This window comes from Erithacus rubecula (assembly GCF_903797595.1).
Source record: "Erithacus rubecula genome assembly, chromosome: 2".
NCBI lineage: Eukaryota > Metazoa > Chordata > Aves > Passeriformes > Muscicapidae > Erithacus > Erithacus rubecula.
Genome location: NC_136685.1, coordinates 55,453,057 through 55,472,181, shown reverse-complemented (window position 1 = coordinate 55,472,181; position 19,125 = coordinate 55,453,057). Strand labels below are relative to the sequence as shown.

Here is a 19,125-nt window from a genome sequence, read left to right as displayed (position 1 = left end):
ATATATCCACTCACTCTCATACCAGCACAAAACAAGCAACTTTTGTGTTTAAACCTGTGATGTATGGAGGGTATTTTTCCTAAGAAATCTATTTCTACCTAGAAGAAACAAATATAACAACTATGATTTTAAGGTCTGTTCTATTCTACCTTGAAAACAGGATTAGAATCTACATCTCAAATAAACCTTAATTTCTATAAACATAAAACTATCTCTGCTAAGTAACTTTACACAATTAAATTATGTGGTAAACAAATATAATCCAAGTGGATTTACCTTAGAAGTATAGTTTACAGCCATGCCTGAAGGAAAGGAGCAAGGGCTGAAATATCTGTGGTTTGACAAACAAAATTATGGGAGGGGACAAGGCAGCAAGGGAAAAAAATAAATATTTTCTTATAAAAAGGAAAACAAAGAAAAAGGAAAGTCACAGTTATGACTCTTATCAAATTTCATACTGGTATAATTTTTAATACAATAGAAACTCATGAATCAAGAATATAATTTGATATATTTCACTTCTGTAACTGAAGCTAAATATGCAAAGGCTGGGGTTTTTTTTCATGTATTAATTTTTTTTTTTCAAATTCCTACATAACATAACTAATAAAAATATTTACTTTTACAAAAGGTCAAGTGTACAGAACATAATTCTCTCAGAAGGAAGCCAGATGTTCAGTTTCTTCAAAGCGATGTCCATGCTGATAAAAGCAGTAGCTAATCTTTCTTTTAGAGGTTGAAGGTCTTGTTGAAGTTTCTTTTACTGAAGAGCTATATATCAAGCTTTAATGAATATCTGCCTCAATGGAAGAAGTATTTTTAATTTTTAATAGGATTTTGGCTTGTGTGTATAGTCATCAATGCCTATGTACTCAAAGAGCTGTCTTTGAAAATTTTGTAAAACAATTTATAATCATGCTCTAAGTCACGTACTGCATCTTAAACTCATGATAAAAGAAGTCACATCTGCTCCTAAAGCCAAGATTCCATCATAAAAACATCTTAGCAAACTCCTATAGAGTAATTTGAATACATTAAGTCACACAAATATTCAAGTGTTCCTCACAAGTAATTCAAGTGGTGCAGAATTATCTATCAATGTAGTGCTTAGAATTGTAAAAAGCTCAAATTAACAATATACTATGTTTCTTAACAATGCACTCTTTATAAAACTCAATACATTAAGAGATCCATAAAATGGCATTTACAAAAACTTGAACAAATAAATCTTGAATGATTCTGTGGGTTTTTCCTGTATTACTTGGCTTTTGTCATGACTAACACTCAGCTACACCATAATTCTTGCCAAGAGATGCAAGATAATTCTGAAATCCTATGGGGATAAGCTAAATGCTTAAAACGCTTCAGAGGCATGTTCAGGGTCTCTGTATATCTCACTCAGAAAGAAAAAGGATTACTTATTTGCTTAAATTACTCTTAGCTAAGTCTTTGGGGGAAAAAACCCTCAGTTTTTTCACAGGTAGAAGGAAATCCCACCCAATTTAAATTTAAATTTGGGGTTATGTCACCTGCTTTTTATCTTCTGAATTTTGTTCAAGGAATGACTGAAAGTTAACCTGAGACATTAACTGCAGCATGATTCACTTATGGTATCACAAATTCTGTGGTCAGCCACGTTGTTGTGCAGCTACAGCACAGATTGCTCTTGCTCACTTTTCCCATCTATAATGGCCAGGTGCATCTGTTATTTGAAAAACCTGTTTAGCTCAAGGAAGGCTGTAAGCTTCCAGCTAACAGCATCCTATGGATAGAAAATTGCACATCTCAACATATCCTTTGTTAAGGGTTCACTTCTAAGAGGACAGGCACAGAGCAGTCTCGGGATTGCAAGCGACAAGGGCTGAAAAAAAAACCCCAGCAGCATCAAAAACCCCCAAGGAAGTGGGCAACACTACCCAGTCCACTGACTTTAGTTAACCAGACCTCCTCAGTTTGTTTCTTAGCACTTTTGAGAGCTGTGCTGCAACACATCAAGCAATAGATGCTTGAGCAGGAGCTGGACAATGTTATCACAGACTTAGAAATGGCATCTTGGAAATTGTACTGAAAGCTGTGTGAATGTTTCAGCTTGAGACCTCAGTATGAAAGATATCTTATTTCTAATCTTCCCCAAAGGAAGCCATTTCCATCTCATTTTGGAGTATTACATTTACAGTTCAGTCAGCTATGAAGACATGAACCAATACATAGCACATCCCTGAAGATTTTGTAAGATTGTGTGTTGTGTGTGAGCATGTGTAAAACACACTAGTTTGAGAAGCAAGTTCATTTCTTCCAGTGTGTAATTTGTTTTTCTGCTTTGGCTACACCTGTGACAAAGGAACAATACTGTCACCTGTACCCTCTCTATTAACTAGTACTGAACAGGACATGCATACAAGCCAAAAAAAAAAAAAAAAAAAAAAAAAAAGTAGCTGTCTTCAAGACAGTTTCACTGCTGCACAGGATGCTCACCAGAAAACAACAGATGTGCTATAATCACTACTGCCCATTCATTTCCTTTCTGCCAGAAAGAAAGCAGCAGTCATCAATTAAGAACCCCTATCTACAGGACACAAAAGGAAGCATACACTTCTCCTTGGTCATTTGACTGCAACAATAGGAGATGGCAGCGGGAAAGGACCGACCGCTCTGAGCGAGTGTGGCGGGCGGGAAAGCAGATAGGCATGAGTGAGCTTGTTTCTTTGGACTTCTCCAAAAATAAATATAAGAATTTTCGTTCAGCACTTTAATACACAAATGTTTAAAAAATAAATCACTTTGTCTACAAATTTACAAAATCCTAATTATATTATTTCTGAATTTTTTTCAGACAATTCGTTTATGACTTTTCACAGCAGAAAATCCCAAACATGGGAACTGACAAGAGAATTAAGCAGCCTCTATCTGCAAAAGCTGTTTTATCAATTAACAAAGCCTTTTCTGAAACAGTTATCCCAATTTTTATAAAACCATTAGTCAAAATGTACTAGGTACATAGAATTCCAATGCATCACTGGTATAAATTATTTGCATTATTATTTTTAAGAAGTCTAGTCAGCTCTGTGGATCCTTCCGTTAAAGATTACGTTTGCTGGTCAGCTTCACTGCTCTGAAATAGAATGACAGCTTTCATAAAACTGCCAGCAACAGAAAACCCTAGAGATGGGCTTTATATTATGTCTGTTCCACAACTGTAGTCAGCCACAAAGGGTTTGCAGGAAACTTATTAAAAATGTTAGCCTTAATTAAGGTATTAGGCCCTAATCTAGCATGCTAAATTAAACTCCAAATATTCCCATGGACACTAATGCAACTGCTCTAAGAGCCTGGTAGGCACTTCCCACAATAGGAAAGCTTTTACAGGCCTTCACATTGAGACTGAACCCTTATTTTCGCCCTGTACCTCTGCTTCATTGCATACCAAAAATAGACCCGACTTACAGAAAAGCTCATACGTGGGCATAGAATCATTCCTCTCCACCCCCACACAGATTTGCAAGCCCTCACACCACTAGAGGCATGATCTAAACAAAGCATGCAGTGATGCAAAGATGCTTGAGGAATTTTTTAATGTATTGACTTTCAGCACAAACACTCTGCATATTAAAACTCACACGGAATAGTCAGAATAAAGTATATTGATCTAATGTTTCCTTCTATGCTACAACATGTTATGATTCAATAAATGCCAAAGCCCACTTCAGTCCTTTTAAAGATATTCTAAGCACCAATTTATTAAAACAATTAAAAACAAACAATATTGTTATGTAAGTCAAATGGATAATAAAAAGATATAAACAAATTTCATAAAACATTTCCCTCACCATCCCCAAAAGTTTTTCAGAATGAAAATATTCTTAGATATTTCAGATTTATGCCTGACATGTAAAGCAAATCTGGCAAAATTGCTGATGATTTTTTGGTAAGATTCAGCATCTGTCCCTCAAAACTGTATCCCTCAATGCCTAAACCATTAAGTTTTTCTTTTTATGGAACACTAGCCCTCACATTTTGTGTTTCTTCCTTTTTCCCACGAAATTAATTCCTTATTGTATGCACTTCATCTAGTCCTTGAATGCCTTATCCCCTGAGCTGATACATTCCCACACACTCCAGTTTTGTTGACACAACAATTTTTTGAAGCGCTTCACAGTGAATGCTTGTCTGCCAGGAATCCCAAAGAATCTTAGGAAATCCTCTGCATCTTAGGCCACAGGCACAATCCATGTTATCTCTGCTTTCAGAAGAGAGGTTATTTGAGTCTGATGGTCTGGTTAGCTTTTATTTTCATCATGAAAACACAATAAAACCACTGCAACTCAAAACCAAGGCCAAGCAGCACACTTGAAATGGCAATCAGGCAAAGGGGAGAGTTTGTGCAAATATTTCATTCTAAGGTCACTAGGCAAATACTTTGTGTGCATTTGGATATGCACAAACTTCAAGCTAAATAAATAAAACTATTTCCTCTGTGGAAGATGGGAATGTACAGCCCCTCCACACTTGTGGATGAAAAAATATGCTAGTAATTAACTATCAGCAAATAACACAGAGAACTAGTGTACTGAATTTAGGTCATGCATTATTTTTTTCTAATGCATGTTAAAACACGCAACCTTATTCAAATCTTGCTATTTTTGGAAAACACTGAAGAGGAATTTCTGGTCTTTCCTCTTGCAGCCTCCACAAAATATTTTTCTACTTATAGAGACTGTTCTCCCTTGGATCTAAAGTGAAGTAAGACCTCACTTAATGTTTGTCAGATGTAAGCTTCAATCTAATGCTGTCCTGCAAGAGTCTCTCTCCTACAGTTATGCAATCTCAAAGCATTGGAGTCAAAATACAGTTGTCATTCTCCTAAATTTTCATAATGATTTGAACACAATTGGATCATAAATATGTACAACAAAATTATATTACACGCCCAACTGTCAGTAGGGTAAAAGAATAAATATTATTAATTAGTAGTCTAATATAGCATATTAGTATTCCCTCTGCAGATCACAGAATCCAGAGTAGAAATTAACATAATGCACATTTTTTTCTTTTTTTTTAATTATAAACTTATCTATGCCACACTGGTTTCCATTAGCACTGGAAGGAATGAAGTAGATTACCTATAAGGCATCAAGTTTTTCCAAATAGCAATGTCTGAGCTGTTAGCCACCGAATATTGCTTTTTTCAGAGAGAAAACATTCCTCTAGGTTGGCACCAGGAATCTTTCTTGCTGGATAGGAAGAGAAAGGGATTTTGCCTAAAGCTCTCAATGTTTTCTGTACAGTCTCCTTCCAGCCCTATTGTGAAGTTTTCTGGAATGTCAATTTGTTTCAGATAATCAAATGAGCGAAATCAGTTATTGCAATCAGGTTACATTTCCATGGCATGTAAACCTGCGTTTCCTATGTTCCCAAATTCCCTAAATGCTCCAAGGCTTCCAGGCAGTGAGATTATATGAACAAAATTAAATCACTTAAAAATAAACTAAATTACGTAGACTAACATAGGAAAACTCAGGAGAACAATATTGTCCTGGCTCTCCCATCTCCATAGGGAGACCATAGTTTCTCCATGAAAGTGGAACTTTTACTTCCAAAGTGAGAGAAGCAAGCAACCGATCAAAATTTCAACTACAGATCTTTAGCAAAACCTCCATTTCAGAAACAAGGGCTAAAACTGAACAGTTAATCCCCCCTAACTGCTTATGTGCCCCCCCAAAATTTGATTTAATTAGCATAAAGCCCCACCAGTGTGCACGTGAGGAGCACCCTCTCTCTTGGCTAACCCACACAGTGACCTACTGTGGATTTGCATACTAAGCAGCCTCATGGTTAACCTGAGGCATGTTCACCTTACACCAGTGGTAATCCTCTCAGTCAGAGGCACACCAATCCTCACCCATATTTAAAATAAAGTAAAAAACCAAAAGTTAAAATAATAGTAAAAAAATTTACCTGGTAGAGCACTCACCAAATATATCACTGTTAGGTTGGGCAAAACGGAGTCACTTTTCCTCTCCTCCGCTGAATCTCTGGCATTCTGCAGAAAGGAGGGTGGAAATTATGGAATTAGAGAAAGGATAAAAGGGAGCTCAGCTGCACAGCTCAGCAGGAGCCAAGGCACACCTCAGTTTATTCCCCCTAAGTCACGCTCGCCATACACACACCTCCCGTTCTGTCCTAAGGAGCAGCTGAATAAAACATAGCACAGGCTGAATCCAGTTCAGACAAGCCATGGAGTCAGATTTTGAATAGGAATTAGACACTAATGTGATTCTGAAAATCCCATTAAGAGTCTTTACCACCTCTGCCTACCTACATATCTTTAAAAATCTAGATCAGACAGCTTGTCTGTGGTCGTCCTGCATGCCTGTGCTGAAGCAAGGAAGTTCTGCTGGGTGCCCAAGCTCTAAACCCCAAGGGCTTCAGGCCACACTCCTTCTGGAAATTGTTAGAGCTGATTTTCAACTTAATTTTGTTTAATGCCTGGAAACCTCTATCCAAATGAGCCCTCACTTCCCTTGTAAACATCAGTGGCCTATAAAGTACGTCAGAGACACGGGTCGCTGTGAACTGCCTGGTACCTCCATCAAAGCTAGATATTTTCACAAGGTCAACAAAGCATGATAAATATCTGAACAAAACTAATGTTTCTCCTACCACTTCACAAAAACCAGATATTTAGGTAGAACTGTGGTGCATCTTTTTCTTGCAAAATTTATTAGCCTGCCTTGAACCCTAAAAATGGAGGATTTTTGATTTAACAAGGAAAAAAACTCATTCCCTCTGCTAAACTTGTAACCCCTCCCAGGCTCAGCAAAATATCAATTGGAACTGAATAAAGATATCTTTTTTATTACTTTCATTTCTCTAAGACACTGCTTTACGTTTCCCTTCTCTAGAGTATCCAACACTAATTCACCTCTCCTTCTGTGCTATTTCTGTGCCACAGACTGAGCCAAAGGTGACAGTGAAGAATCCACAGAAACTCAACATCAAATGTTCCTGTTCTGAACTTTCAAGAAACTATTTAATAACTTTCTTCTTTTTTTATACCATCATAAGGCCTGTTTATATACTTGAAGTGGAAACAGTGCACATTCAGCTGCAATTGATTTCCTGTATGGCAAAATACCTCAGGCATTCAGCTGGCTGGGAACACTACAGAGGCCTCTTACCATCACCAGTTTCTTGAGACCAGGAAGCTCTGCCCAACGCTTGTTCTTATGCCAGAAAAAATGAGAGTCCCTGCTAAGTGTCCAAGTTAATTTGGTCTAGGTGAACCAAATCATAAACAGGCAACATTTTATACTTCAAAAACCCGTTTAAAAATATTGGTCTACTTTCAACTTCAACAGTAATGCCATCAATTCAATCTTCCTAATGGGGCATAACGTTCATCTACAGATGTTTTTTAAGTACAAAAAACTACTCCATCTGAAATTTTCTTTTAATAAAATATCAATATATTTGCCTTCTCCATGCTATCTTTACAGCAATAAATTAACACTACAGGCAATTTCACAGACTAAAAGAGTGTATTTTTTTTTCTTTTGGCAACACTGAATGACTACAGCAACAATTTTATTTACTTCACTTAGGTTTTCATTTTAATAACTGCAGACAGTAGTCTCCACTAACATTACTAGGAATTTGAAGAAGGTAATACATGAGTAGTCTCCCAAAGTTTCCTGTGATCAGACTGTGACAGCTGTTACATGCAAATACCCAACCACCCGACTGTACTTCAGATTGTAAATTAAGCAAAACGGAAATGCAAAGTGACCTATAATAACCATCCTACTTTCCACTTATCATGGAAGTTTCCCTAGCTTCAAATCCTCCAGAGTCAAAGGACTCAATTTCAACTGCTTGAGAACCCAGTTTCTTTAAGAACCCTAGAAAAAACAGACTGGCAATACAACCACAAGCATTTAAATATACACACATTTGTGTTTATATATATATATATAATATGCATTATATATAAATAAATGAAAATCAGGAACCTAGATAACCCCAAAGAAGCCTAAACTTTTTACAGGGGTTGACAGTAGTTTCATCAATAGCAGTTTCTTAGTTCTAGGGTAAAATCATTTGTCAAAAGCTGAGATATTTTCTAACCCCCAGGAGATACAATGGCCTTTCAAAACTTTTCAACTGATGATCGGAGATAGGGTCTTACAGTCATCCAAACTGACTGAAGTATAAGCTCTTTGATGCTACAGAATGTTCTATCAACCTTCTTTAACTTTCCCAATAAGGTTTTCTATAGATTTTCCTAATACTATATAAAAGGACAATCCGCAAGGAAAATTAATTTTTCATCCTGTGAATTTTTTTTTTTATCAATTCAGTGGTTTATTTCTCAACCATCAGTGTAAAAACATTGAACACTTTCGTACTAGAAAAACTATCATGAAGAAAAGATGCTGCATGTTTCTTTCAAGAAAGTGATTAACAAATATACTGTCATTTGTCCTGTAATTTCTATTTCATCTTTTTAAAGTTTGCATGATTTAAAATAGTCTTAGTTAGTCTAGAAATATATCACAATTATTAACAAAAAGTTTTATTTCTTAATCACTTTTAGAAAATATATAGGGTTAAAGCACCAAGGAAGGAGCAGCTTAAGAAGCAAAAGCACCAAAGAAAGCTGAATTTCAAATATTTAAACTGACTTGAACCATAATGTCTGGCTCTCATGGGAAGAACACTTTGGAACTTGGAGTTCACATTATAATGTTAAATTAAAAGCCCAGAAGCTTGAAAACTATGTTTTAAAATGCAGTAAATTTAAGGTTCTCCTTTCAGGTATACACTACATGGGAGGCAACCAAAATAATTTTCAGTAAGAGGATGGGTGCTTTACTTTATTCCTCAGGAGTCATTATTTTCACCTCAATTTCCCTAAAAAGTGTGAATGACACACGACCCTTGTGTTCTACACACTCTCTCAGTGTGGTGAAAGCTAACATCACTTTAGTCCAGGGTCCCCTCAAATCATGGGGTCTGAGCTTTGAAATCCCTGCTTTATCCTGTTCCAGCTAGGCTAAAAGACCATAGTAAGCCAGAGCCACCCAACTACATGTAATTGTGTTCCACAAACTTACAGGTGGGAATTTGCTTGAATTTCAGGTAGGATATCAAGACATTCATTCCATTCATTGACATTCCTGCTCTCAGCTGCTCCCCAAGCACACCCCACATCCATACAACTCCATCCTTATGACTTGGATTATATTATGCATTAGACACAATAAAATCGTGTCAACACATACTGTAGCATTGTAAAACAAATAATCTTGCCAAACAATTCCACATACTGACCCTTTAAGAAAAGCTCAGAATAAAATTCTTTGTAGATGTTCCCATGTGCTAGACAGCAAACCACTGTGCAAGTTTAACCACCAGTGAGGAGGGCTAAAGTGAAAATTTATTTTACATGACTTTTAGTGAGCTGTGTGCCAGTTCCTAAAGCCCAACTTTTCTGGCTGAGGAATGCAGCTTGCTTTTACAGGAAGGCCACATACTGTAGCACCTTCTCATTACATGACATAACCTATTAACAGACAGAAAATGTGCCACATCCCAACAAACAGATTTATTCCACGTGCAATCAGCTGAGAGCTTTCCCAAACATATTAAGCTAATTTCCTATCAAGCTAAGTTCATGCAGCACTCCTGGAGTCTCTTTCACTCTCCCCATTCACAACAGCACAAAGGTGAGTTGCATGACAAGGTCAACAGCTGGGTGAGTCTTTGCCAGAACTCCTCCAGACCATCCCTGATATGACCTCAAACTGTCCCCAGGAAAGAAGTCAGCATTGGGCAAGTATGGGCATAGACAAGTAACTGTGATCCAGATACCAGAACAAATCACCCCCTGATATGACTCAATATTTATAATTAACAAATAAAAGGAACCAACCCAGTACATTTTCCTCTTATCATGAGAAGATGGTCATCACTGATCCTCTATTAAGTATTGAAAGAACTCTTTGTGCAACACTGAAATTGAGTTAAAGACCAAAAGGGAAAAAAAAAAACCCATAACATTTAGTGGGCAGACTCCTCATTGCTACAAGGAGCAGCAGTGAAGAGGCATTCAGATGGCCTTAGCATCCAGACCCCTGTGGAAGCTCCAAGAGCTGCATGATGCACACAGCCAGGGTGGGCAGGTGCATCTGTCAGGTATGTATGTCAGCACTGTCCCCTTGGGATGAAAGAGACTGTCAAGCAACAGACTCAGTGACAAAGGCTTATGACCAGCTTTTCTTCTGAAGAGAGCAAATGAGATCCATCATGGTTTTGTTTTTTCAGAATTCATTGAAAAGCAGGCACAGCTCCTATCCTATCCAAAGAGCATGCAGTAGTGTCTGGGAGAAAAATCTTTCTCCTCCATACCCCATCTGTGCATATCACAGGTCCCAATCACATCAATGCTTCACCAAAACACGGCAGAAAAAAGTCACCTATTCTCTTTGCTTTGACCTTTTGGGAGCCTGAGTCAGCCCCTATTCTGTGCTTTGGATGAACAAACTGCTTTGAAGGGGCCTGAGGAGTGCAAGAGCCAAATCTGTATTTGAGAACAGAGGTTGCTTATCAGCAGGATCCTCTGCTGCAGGCTTGCAGAAATAACCTCTTCAACATGGTTCCTTCTGGATCTGCAGTGTGTGTGGCAGCAGCAGAACAGCCTACTGCTGTCCTAGCCCTAAGATGAAGAACACAAGTGGCACTGTCAGCATGCACAGCCATGAGTGAGGAGCACACCTGTGCTGGGAAGAGGCTACACTGCTGCAGGTGAAGTGGCAGAGTGCAAACTGCAGTAACTGAGATCACCAGCACGAGTCAGCATACAGGAGATCAGCTCTAAAATCTGCCCAGCACTGCTCGTGCCTTAGAAAACCATCCTGTCCTTCACATCAAGAGAAAAGTGGGGATTTCTTTATGCTCCGGTTGGCATTTCCCTGCTGGCAGGCTCTGAGAAAATGGAAAACAATTCCTGAAAGGAAGGCAAGCAGAAAACCTGTTCTTTTCCCCTGAGAAATCTGCCTAGCACTGGCTCTCCTAGCACAGATCTCTCTGACACCAATTTAGGAACTATGCCATCTAAAGCAATGGAGGAGCACAAGCATGGCAAGGTACTGCCCTATATATCATAAAGAAACCTTGGAGATTAAATAGTCATTAATTCCCTCAGAAATTACTTACTTTTACTTAGTAACAGATGCCAGCATTCTAGAGTGGTTTACCAAAACATCTGCACTCTGTCTGATGCTTGGTACTGCAGCTAGACTTTAAGAAAGTCAGTCAGGAGCTTTGCCCCAAAAATCTGGGAAAAACTCAGAAGATTAAATGAGTTCAAGCTCAGGAGGAGGAGATGCTGGAGAAAATCTTCTCATACATAAGGCAGAAGAGCCTTCACAGTACAACCAACTTGATAAGGGAAGGATTCTCAGAGGCAATATCCAGTGAGGAGTGGGCTAAGTGGTTGTCTGCCAACAGGACACAGACAGCTACATCCTCAGGGCAGGAGGAGCACAGAATGACCAAGATAAAGCAAATCAGAGATTTATAACTTCAGATTCTTCCAACATGAGACTGACAATTACCAGAAAAGATTGACAGAAAGATGTTACAAACCACATGCTGGTAGAGTAAGAGGGAAGGTAAACTATCTCTCCAGATTCAATAAGGATTTGTTGTTAAATATATTTTTGTCTACCATTCAAATAGGCTAAGACTGCTGATTCTTCAGAAAAATTAATGTTTCTACAAGCAAGTGGAGTCTGTGATGACATCACTCAGACACTAAGGTGTGACAGCCCTCTGAGTAACCTCACAAGGCATGTTATCAGGATAGTGAGAAGGAACTGGAACATAAACAGTGAGAAAACTTCATAAGCACTAGACTATGAAGCATGCTCATCTTGGCAGCACCCATACTGCTTGTAAGCCAAACCCAGGTTTCTGCTATTAATTTGGTTTCAGTTTAAAACAAAAAGTGGAAAGCTCTGTGCGTACTGAAGTAATAAAGATTGCTGATGTACAAAGATTAAAGACGTACAAATAAGTAGTACTTCACCTCACTATTTTCAAAATTATTTACAAAGAAGGAACTATCATTTTCCCCCCATATCAAACATCAAGGACACAAAGCACTATGTTACTTTATACTAAATACCACAGAGCAGTGGCAGCAGTAGAAAGCAAGCTGTTCTGCCACTTCCTTTCTGAAATGTGTTGGGAGCTCAGCTATGGGTCTGGACTCACTGGAGTAGGCAATGCAAATACAGAAAAAGAAACAAAAACAAAAAGAAAACCCCCAAACAGCACATTGATTCTGGTATTTAGAAATCACAATTAAGCTGCAGCAGACAGTGCATTTAATATTAGGAGGCATACATGAGAGTAAACATTGGTAACTACTTCAACAAACCAGAATTTACAGGGGGTTAGGGAGGAAAACTTACCTGTGTTTACAGATAACTCTGCATAACACAAGGGGAAGCACAGGAGAAAATACTAGCACTGGAGCCTGTGCACTAAATCTAGGAGATACAGACTCCTTATGTGGGATAATTAAAAGTCAGAAGCCTTGAAGCCCACACCCAGATGACAATGCTGGAAGACGTCAGCCACGACCATGAAAATAAACAGGCTGTTACACCGTCCCTGACACTGCTCCTCACAACCCAAACAGCCATCTCCTAACCAAGGCACCAAGGCTTTATCTCCAATGGCTGTGAGCAAGCAAATGAGCAGGTGATTCAATCATTATAGCCCTGACACACTTTTTATCTCTTCCAGTGAAAGGAAGCACGCATCTTATCAGCAGAAAACAGTAGCTGAATGATACTAATGCTTGGAGTGTGATCCTGAAACAGCTGAATGGATATGAAGGTTCAAATATTCAAATGTTTACATTCATTAAGTTAGGTTTTAAAAGATCTGGGCAGGGCTCATGCGAATTTCTACAGAATGTGTGCTTACAGGAAGAGGCTTGGCACTACTTGCAGTCTGAAACTCAGAGCAGGCAAGCAAGACATATAGGATTCACAGTTAATTAGCACTGCTTCAGTCTAAAGTTTACATGGGAAATTGCTGCCAGCCCAATTTATACCTGTTGACTACACTTATAAAAAACAACACGTGCAGCCTCCACCAGCATAATCATCATGGCCCCACACAACAGTAGGAAGCAGAACTAGTGGAGCACATATTGAGAAAGGAAAGAAGAAAAGAATCAAGTCAAATGCATGAAGTCACTGTTATGAATAAATTTTTAAACTGTCACCTTGCTTGGTACTTTCACAGCAATGCTTTGCATTGTGGTTAGTGAAAACACAGGTAGTGACCACTCCCACATGTAGGTTCTTCACAAGGTACCTCAGCTAACAGAGGACAGTGAATTTAAGTGTGTGTAACTTTGCCTGTACAACTGCTTCTTTCAAGCCTCCTTGATAAGTAGTTTTCCCCTCTATTTTCCTCCCCTGTCTACACCCTTTATTTTCCTGAATTTGTAATCAAGTTCATGGTTAAACCTATTTTAGGCCAAGTTCATATAAACTCAATTTTTGGTGAATCAGACTAGATTAACCTATTTGATACAACAACCATAACTTAAAAAAAAAAAAAAAAAAAAAAGTTTATATCCTTAAAGTTATTTGGGAAAGTTTAAACATCAAGAAATAGTATGTCACACACTTTTCCTACTTTTTTGAAAATTAATTAATACCAACAGGCTATACTGATACTTCTGATTATTATTAATATTATTATTAATATTATTATTAATATTATTATTAATATTATTCAATCTGTTTACATTAATTATTGTTTACATTATATTATTAGCCACATATATAAAAGACTCTTGTACTTACAGTTATAAAGGTTGCCACTGCACTAAGATTGACTTTACTCTTCATTCCCTTCATTCCCAGGCCAGTTTTGTGGTTCTACCACTCACTGTGGTGTGTGAGGCTTTTCTAAAGCACAGGAGAAATCTAGGTTCCACATCCTTTGCATTCTAAGTTTACAAGAATAACACTTTCTTCCACTTTCTTTTGCACTGACAGTCCTACTAGCTAAAACTTTTTATGTGCAGTGACAGTAATGCAGGTTCTCAGAATTAACCATTCAGAAACAGTTCTGCAAGCCTTTTGGCCACTCTACACTTTGCTGAAGGCTGCAAAAATTCTTTCCCCCCACCTTGCCCTCTTAAGTCTACAGCAGCAGAATGTCATCTCGAGGAAGCAGTGGTAAGACATCCTCATTGTCACCACCAGAAAAAATTCCAGGTTATTATAAGAGGACCAGCATCTCTCCAAATGCCTTCAGTAGACATTACATTATTAATCTGCATTTTTTCATATTTTATTATTCTATCTTCTGTTGTATATTCTAGCCAAATATCTGTGTACTATATTTGGCGATCAAGAAATTTATGGCAAAGTAACTTAAAGCCACAACTAATTGAACATGTCAATAAAACATGTTTCTTTAACACAGCAACCCTCCTTCTCAACACGGCTAAATGCAAAAGGGAATGCACATCAGATTAATTCCTTTGTTCTAATTTATAACTTCCACAGCTTTGTACATGTCTAATCTGAGAAACTTCTAAATGGAGCCTGCAAATGGCTCCCTTCATCAGCTTGGATGTTCCCATTATTTCCTGATCCAGCACATCTGGTCTTGTGGAGTTGGGGTACATGACAGGGTCAAGCTGCCACCCAGAAATGTGGTCCCTCTCCTTTATAACCCCATGCTCCCACAAGCAAGAGCTGCAGCTCTGGCTTGGCTGGTAGAAACTTAATGGTGCCCAGCAATTGATGGAAAGACAATCAAGCATGAAAAAAATTAATAAATAAATAAAAATCAACAGTTGAATGGGTCTTTGGCATCCTTTAACAACTGTGCTAAGTATCTGTTAAAATATTGTTATTTTGGACTTCTTAAAAAAATTAAGAAAGCTCCATCCATTATGTAGTATCCTTCCCTAAGAATTGCTTTGGTTTAGGATTGTTTTTTTATAGTGACAATTTTAGAGATTACACCTCTGTACAGAAACTTTTTTTCAATAGCATTATCTCAGGCTAATCTGTGGATCTGCTCTTCCAAATTACTAACAGCAGATTTTGTAACTGTGTTCTTGATTTCCCCATTTTTGGGTTATCTCAGAAGCACTCACCCAAGCCTCAAAGTTGTATTGGTGATGCTACCACAAAGCAAGATAAAATGACAGAAGCCAATGGTAAATTACAGTTCTGTTAGTGTTCTATAGTTAGAGAAACTGACCAGCTTTGCACTGCTGAGTTTGCATTCAAAGACAATAAAGCACTGCTTCAAGTAAATGCCTTTGTCAGTTGCTGCAGCCCTATCTGGTTAGCAGGGCTTTAAAAAGCCTTTCCTGAACAGGAGCCAAGAAATCACAAGCATAGGAAAGGCAGAGGACAACAGGTATACAGCAACCCAACCCAAATAAATGTACACAAGGAGGCTTTCAAACTGCACACTGCTCCAAATGACTTCACAAATATACTATCACCGGTGCCACATGAAAGACTGTGTCAGTGAAAGGTTCAAACATACCAACCTACACAAATAACAGTAGCAAAAAGTACACAAACTCACTACTTGCCACTTATTAGAAAAGCAAGCAGATATGTTCACTTCCCTTCTAGCTTTAACTTTTTAGGTCACAACAAAGGTTTAAAACAAAATAACAAAACAAAACTACAAAGAAACCCAAAACACAACGCCATTAAAAAAACTACCTAGACAAAAACACCCCACTCCCACACAGGAAGGTACCAAGTGCTCCATTAGTGAGCTCCAAACCCTTTCTACCTTTTTCCATAGCCTCACAATCAAACACTTTAGTCTCCAGTATGCCTCTAGACAGTTAATTTGTACTCTCACATCCTGCCCAAGGAAGAAGAACACATTAGCAGATGTCCTGAAATGATGAGAGCTGCCAACAAACTAGGTTCACTGCTTGAAGATTTCCACTTAAAAATCAAGTCAATGCTGTCTTTGCAAGATGTTATCAAGTAAGACTATAAATTACAAACTGATTTGGCTACACAATTGGTTTTTTCCCTTCTCTTTTTTTTTGGAAAATCAAAAGTAAAACAACTGGAAAAATCACACCTTAACACCTAGTGTTAGAATCCTAGCATGCCTTTGTAGAGATGCACTAAGTTGTGTGGCCACAGGTCGACGTTGTTTGCTTAGGTTGTCTAGGTCTGTGAGAAACAGCCAGTATTCCCATAAATGAGCACATTTGAAACTGAACCTTTTATCAGAGTGTTTTGCACCATTTCTAGTTTGCCAACTGAGAACACAGAGCTGAAGTACAGTCCAAGTTTAATAGCTAAGCATCTGCACAGACCCGAGAACAATACCAATATTCATTAAGAGGCCAATCTCAAACTGCCTTCTCATATTTTCAAGACAAGCACTCTATTAATACATTTCCTAACCTTAGCATAACTCTTTATGTTTTCATCCCAAAGCACCCACACACACATTGGTGAAGAGTTCCCAAAATTATGACAACTACGTGCCCCACACACACTATGGGAAAAATACCCCTAAAAATAAATCTCAAGGAAGCTATATATTGTGCCTTGCCAACCAGAGTGAATTGTACAGCCAGGAGTTGCTATAGCCAGATTTAGCTTCACACAAGCTAACAGGATTCCTTTATAAATTTAGCTAGAGGCACGGGCAACAAACGCTTCTGGAAATTTGAACCGCAACTCTCCAGGACTATTCCCTCCAAGAATGAAACAGTAGCAAAAGATGACTATTAGTAAGTTCTTATTACACAGCTTTCAAAACACCTATAAGTCATCAGGTTCTCTAGGCAGAGTTATTAAACTGCTGAAGTACCAGCAAACATTAAAAGAAAAAAAAAAAGCAAGGCTACAGCTCTTTATGTGCCTGCCAATTAATAATCAAAGGAGGAAAAATGCCAACCAAAGAGAGACCGTATTGGAAACCAGCTGAACGTTCGTCTGTTTCAGGTCCTTTTCCCTCGTACTTAGAGCAATGAAGAAAGAAGGAAATGAGTGTCTCAGGTCTGTCAGTGCTCACTGAAGGATGAGATCTGAAGGGCTTCTCCTTCAGCAATTAGGACTGGGACACACGACCCGCAAAGAAGGGAAAAGACGAGTGCAAGATATGGGGAAATTCATCCTGGGTCCTACAGGGCAGCTCTGCCCCACTGCCCCTCCACAGAATCAAAGCTCCTGCTACTTAACAATAGATCAATCATATTTTCAAACCTCTTTAGGCCATACTTGTCACAATCCCATTAACTTTAAAACATTAAAAAAAAAAAAAAGAGGATGGGTTTTGGGGGTTTGCTAAAGCATCCCCACAAAACCTGGGGCCCTATGGAATTTTATCATATTTTAAAAGAAGTACCTCCTCCCTCGCCGAAGAAACTCGAGGAAACCCCCAGGCTCGGGCTGAGCCGGTGCAGCTGGGCAGGCTCCGCGGGGCTCCGGTGGAGCACAAAGCGGTGTGAGCACGGTGCGGTGCCTGGGCGGGCACGGTGCGAGCCCGGTGCGGTGCGAGCCCGGCACGGTGCGGTGCGGTGCCTGGGCGGGCACGGTGCGAGCCCGGTGCGGTGCGAGCTCGGCACGGTGCGGTGCCTGGGCGGGCACGGTGCGAGCCCGGTGCGGTGCGAGCTCGGCACGGTGCGGTGCCTGGGCGGGCACGGTGCGAGCCCGGTGCGGTGCGAGCTCGGCACGGTGCGGTGCCTGGGCGGGCACGGTGCGAGCCCGGTGCGGTGCGAGCTCGGCACGGTGCGAGCCCGGTGCGGTGCGAGCTCGGCACGGTGCGGTGCCTGGGCGGGCGCGCACAAAGGCTGCGCTCACCGAGCGCCCGCTCCCCTGCGGAGCCCCCGGCGCGGCTGAGGGACTCCGGGACTCTCCCTCCCTCCCGCACCGAGCCGAGCCGGTCCAGCAGCCGGTCCAGGAGCCGCCGCCCCCTCCCCGGCGCGCCCCACGGAACAAAGCCCCCGGCAGCGCTCACCGCAGCCTCTCGCCGTCTGCTGCCCTCGGCCAGCGCTCCTCCTCCCGCTGCACACCAGGCGCAGGCTGCGGGAGGTTACGGCGCTCCGCAGCCCATCCAGCGGCGCCGGCCGCCTGTTCCCCGCGCAGCGGCCGCTCCCCGGCTCACTCCGAGCGCTCCAGCTCCGGGCAGCGGCTGGATCTCCAAACTTCCTCCTCCTCCCGGCCGGGCAGAGGAGTCTGCGAAACTCCCCTCCTCCATGCAGCTCCCGCAGCCCAGCCGCTGCCTCGGCCCCTCCCCGGGGAGGCCCAGCCCGGCTCTGGGCTGGTGCTCGCTCTGCTCTCCTTCCCCTCCCTACTCCGCCGCCCCCAGCCCCCGAGGCTGGGAAAGGGGGGGAAGAGAGATTAACCACTCGGATTTGTCTCTGGAATGGAGCCAAAGAGAGCAGTCGGGTTACAGCCCCGGGAAGAAGAAGGGAGGAAAAGGGAATGGGGGATTTAAAAAAAAAAAAAAAAAAAAAAAAAAAAAAAAAAAAAAAGGAAAAAAAATTAAAAATCCGCTACTGTTTTCACTCCGGGAAAAGCTCTGAGCTCCCCTGCCCTCCCCCATGTGTCAGGTCACAGCCTCTCCGCCCGGCTGCGAGCCCCGTCCCCGCCTCGCAGAGCTGCCCACCGCCTCCTCTCCGCCACCACGGGTCTGAAATTCAACTCACAGGTCTGAGAGATCTTCCGTAAATGAGTTGCCAAATTGCCAAAATGCGAGGAGAGCAAGTCCACCGCGAAATACAGACCCGTAAAAAGCAAATACCAAGAAGTTGTAGAGACTACACCTGCCTCGTGGCAGGCTACTAGGTCATCTTCTTTGGAAAGGTGAGCTTAAAGTTGCACAACATTAAAAAAAAAAGTAAATTAAAAAGACTCAAAAAATAAAAAAATGGCTTAAATAAAGCCTGAATTCTTCATACATGTTCAGTGCTCCTTATTTATCTGAGTACTAACAAAATCCTTGGTTTCCTGTAAAACCTCATTCCGTATTTCACATTTAGTAAAGCTGTATTACTTTTGTTCTATAATAGTTTCTCCCTCTACTCGT

At 40.4% G+C, this 19,125-nt stretch overlaps 1 protein-coding gene across 3 annotated transcripts in view; it reads right to left on the bottom strand.

Annotated features, from left to right (window-relative positions):
- Positions 1–18,383, bottom strand: part of PLEKHG1 (pleckstrin homology and RhoGEF domain containing G1) — a 122,364-nt gene extending 103,981 nt beyond the window's left edge. The window contains exons 1-2 of one of the 3 annotated variants that reach the window (XM_079299277.1): positions 18,055–18,383; positions 5,956–6,040 (exon numbers count right to left, since the gene is read on the bottom strand). The gene's annotated coding sequence lies outside the window, so the exon portion shown is untranslated. Of the gene's footprint in view, positions 1–5,955; positions 6,041–18,054 lie in introns of those variants that run through there. The other 2 variants (XM_079299276.1, XM_079299278.1) reach the window with 2 other exon arrangements.
- Between the last annotated feature and the right edge of the window lie 742 nt (positions 18,384–19,125).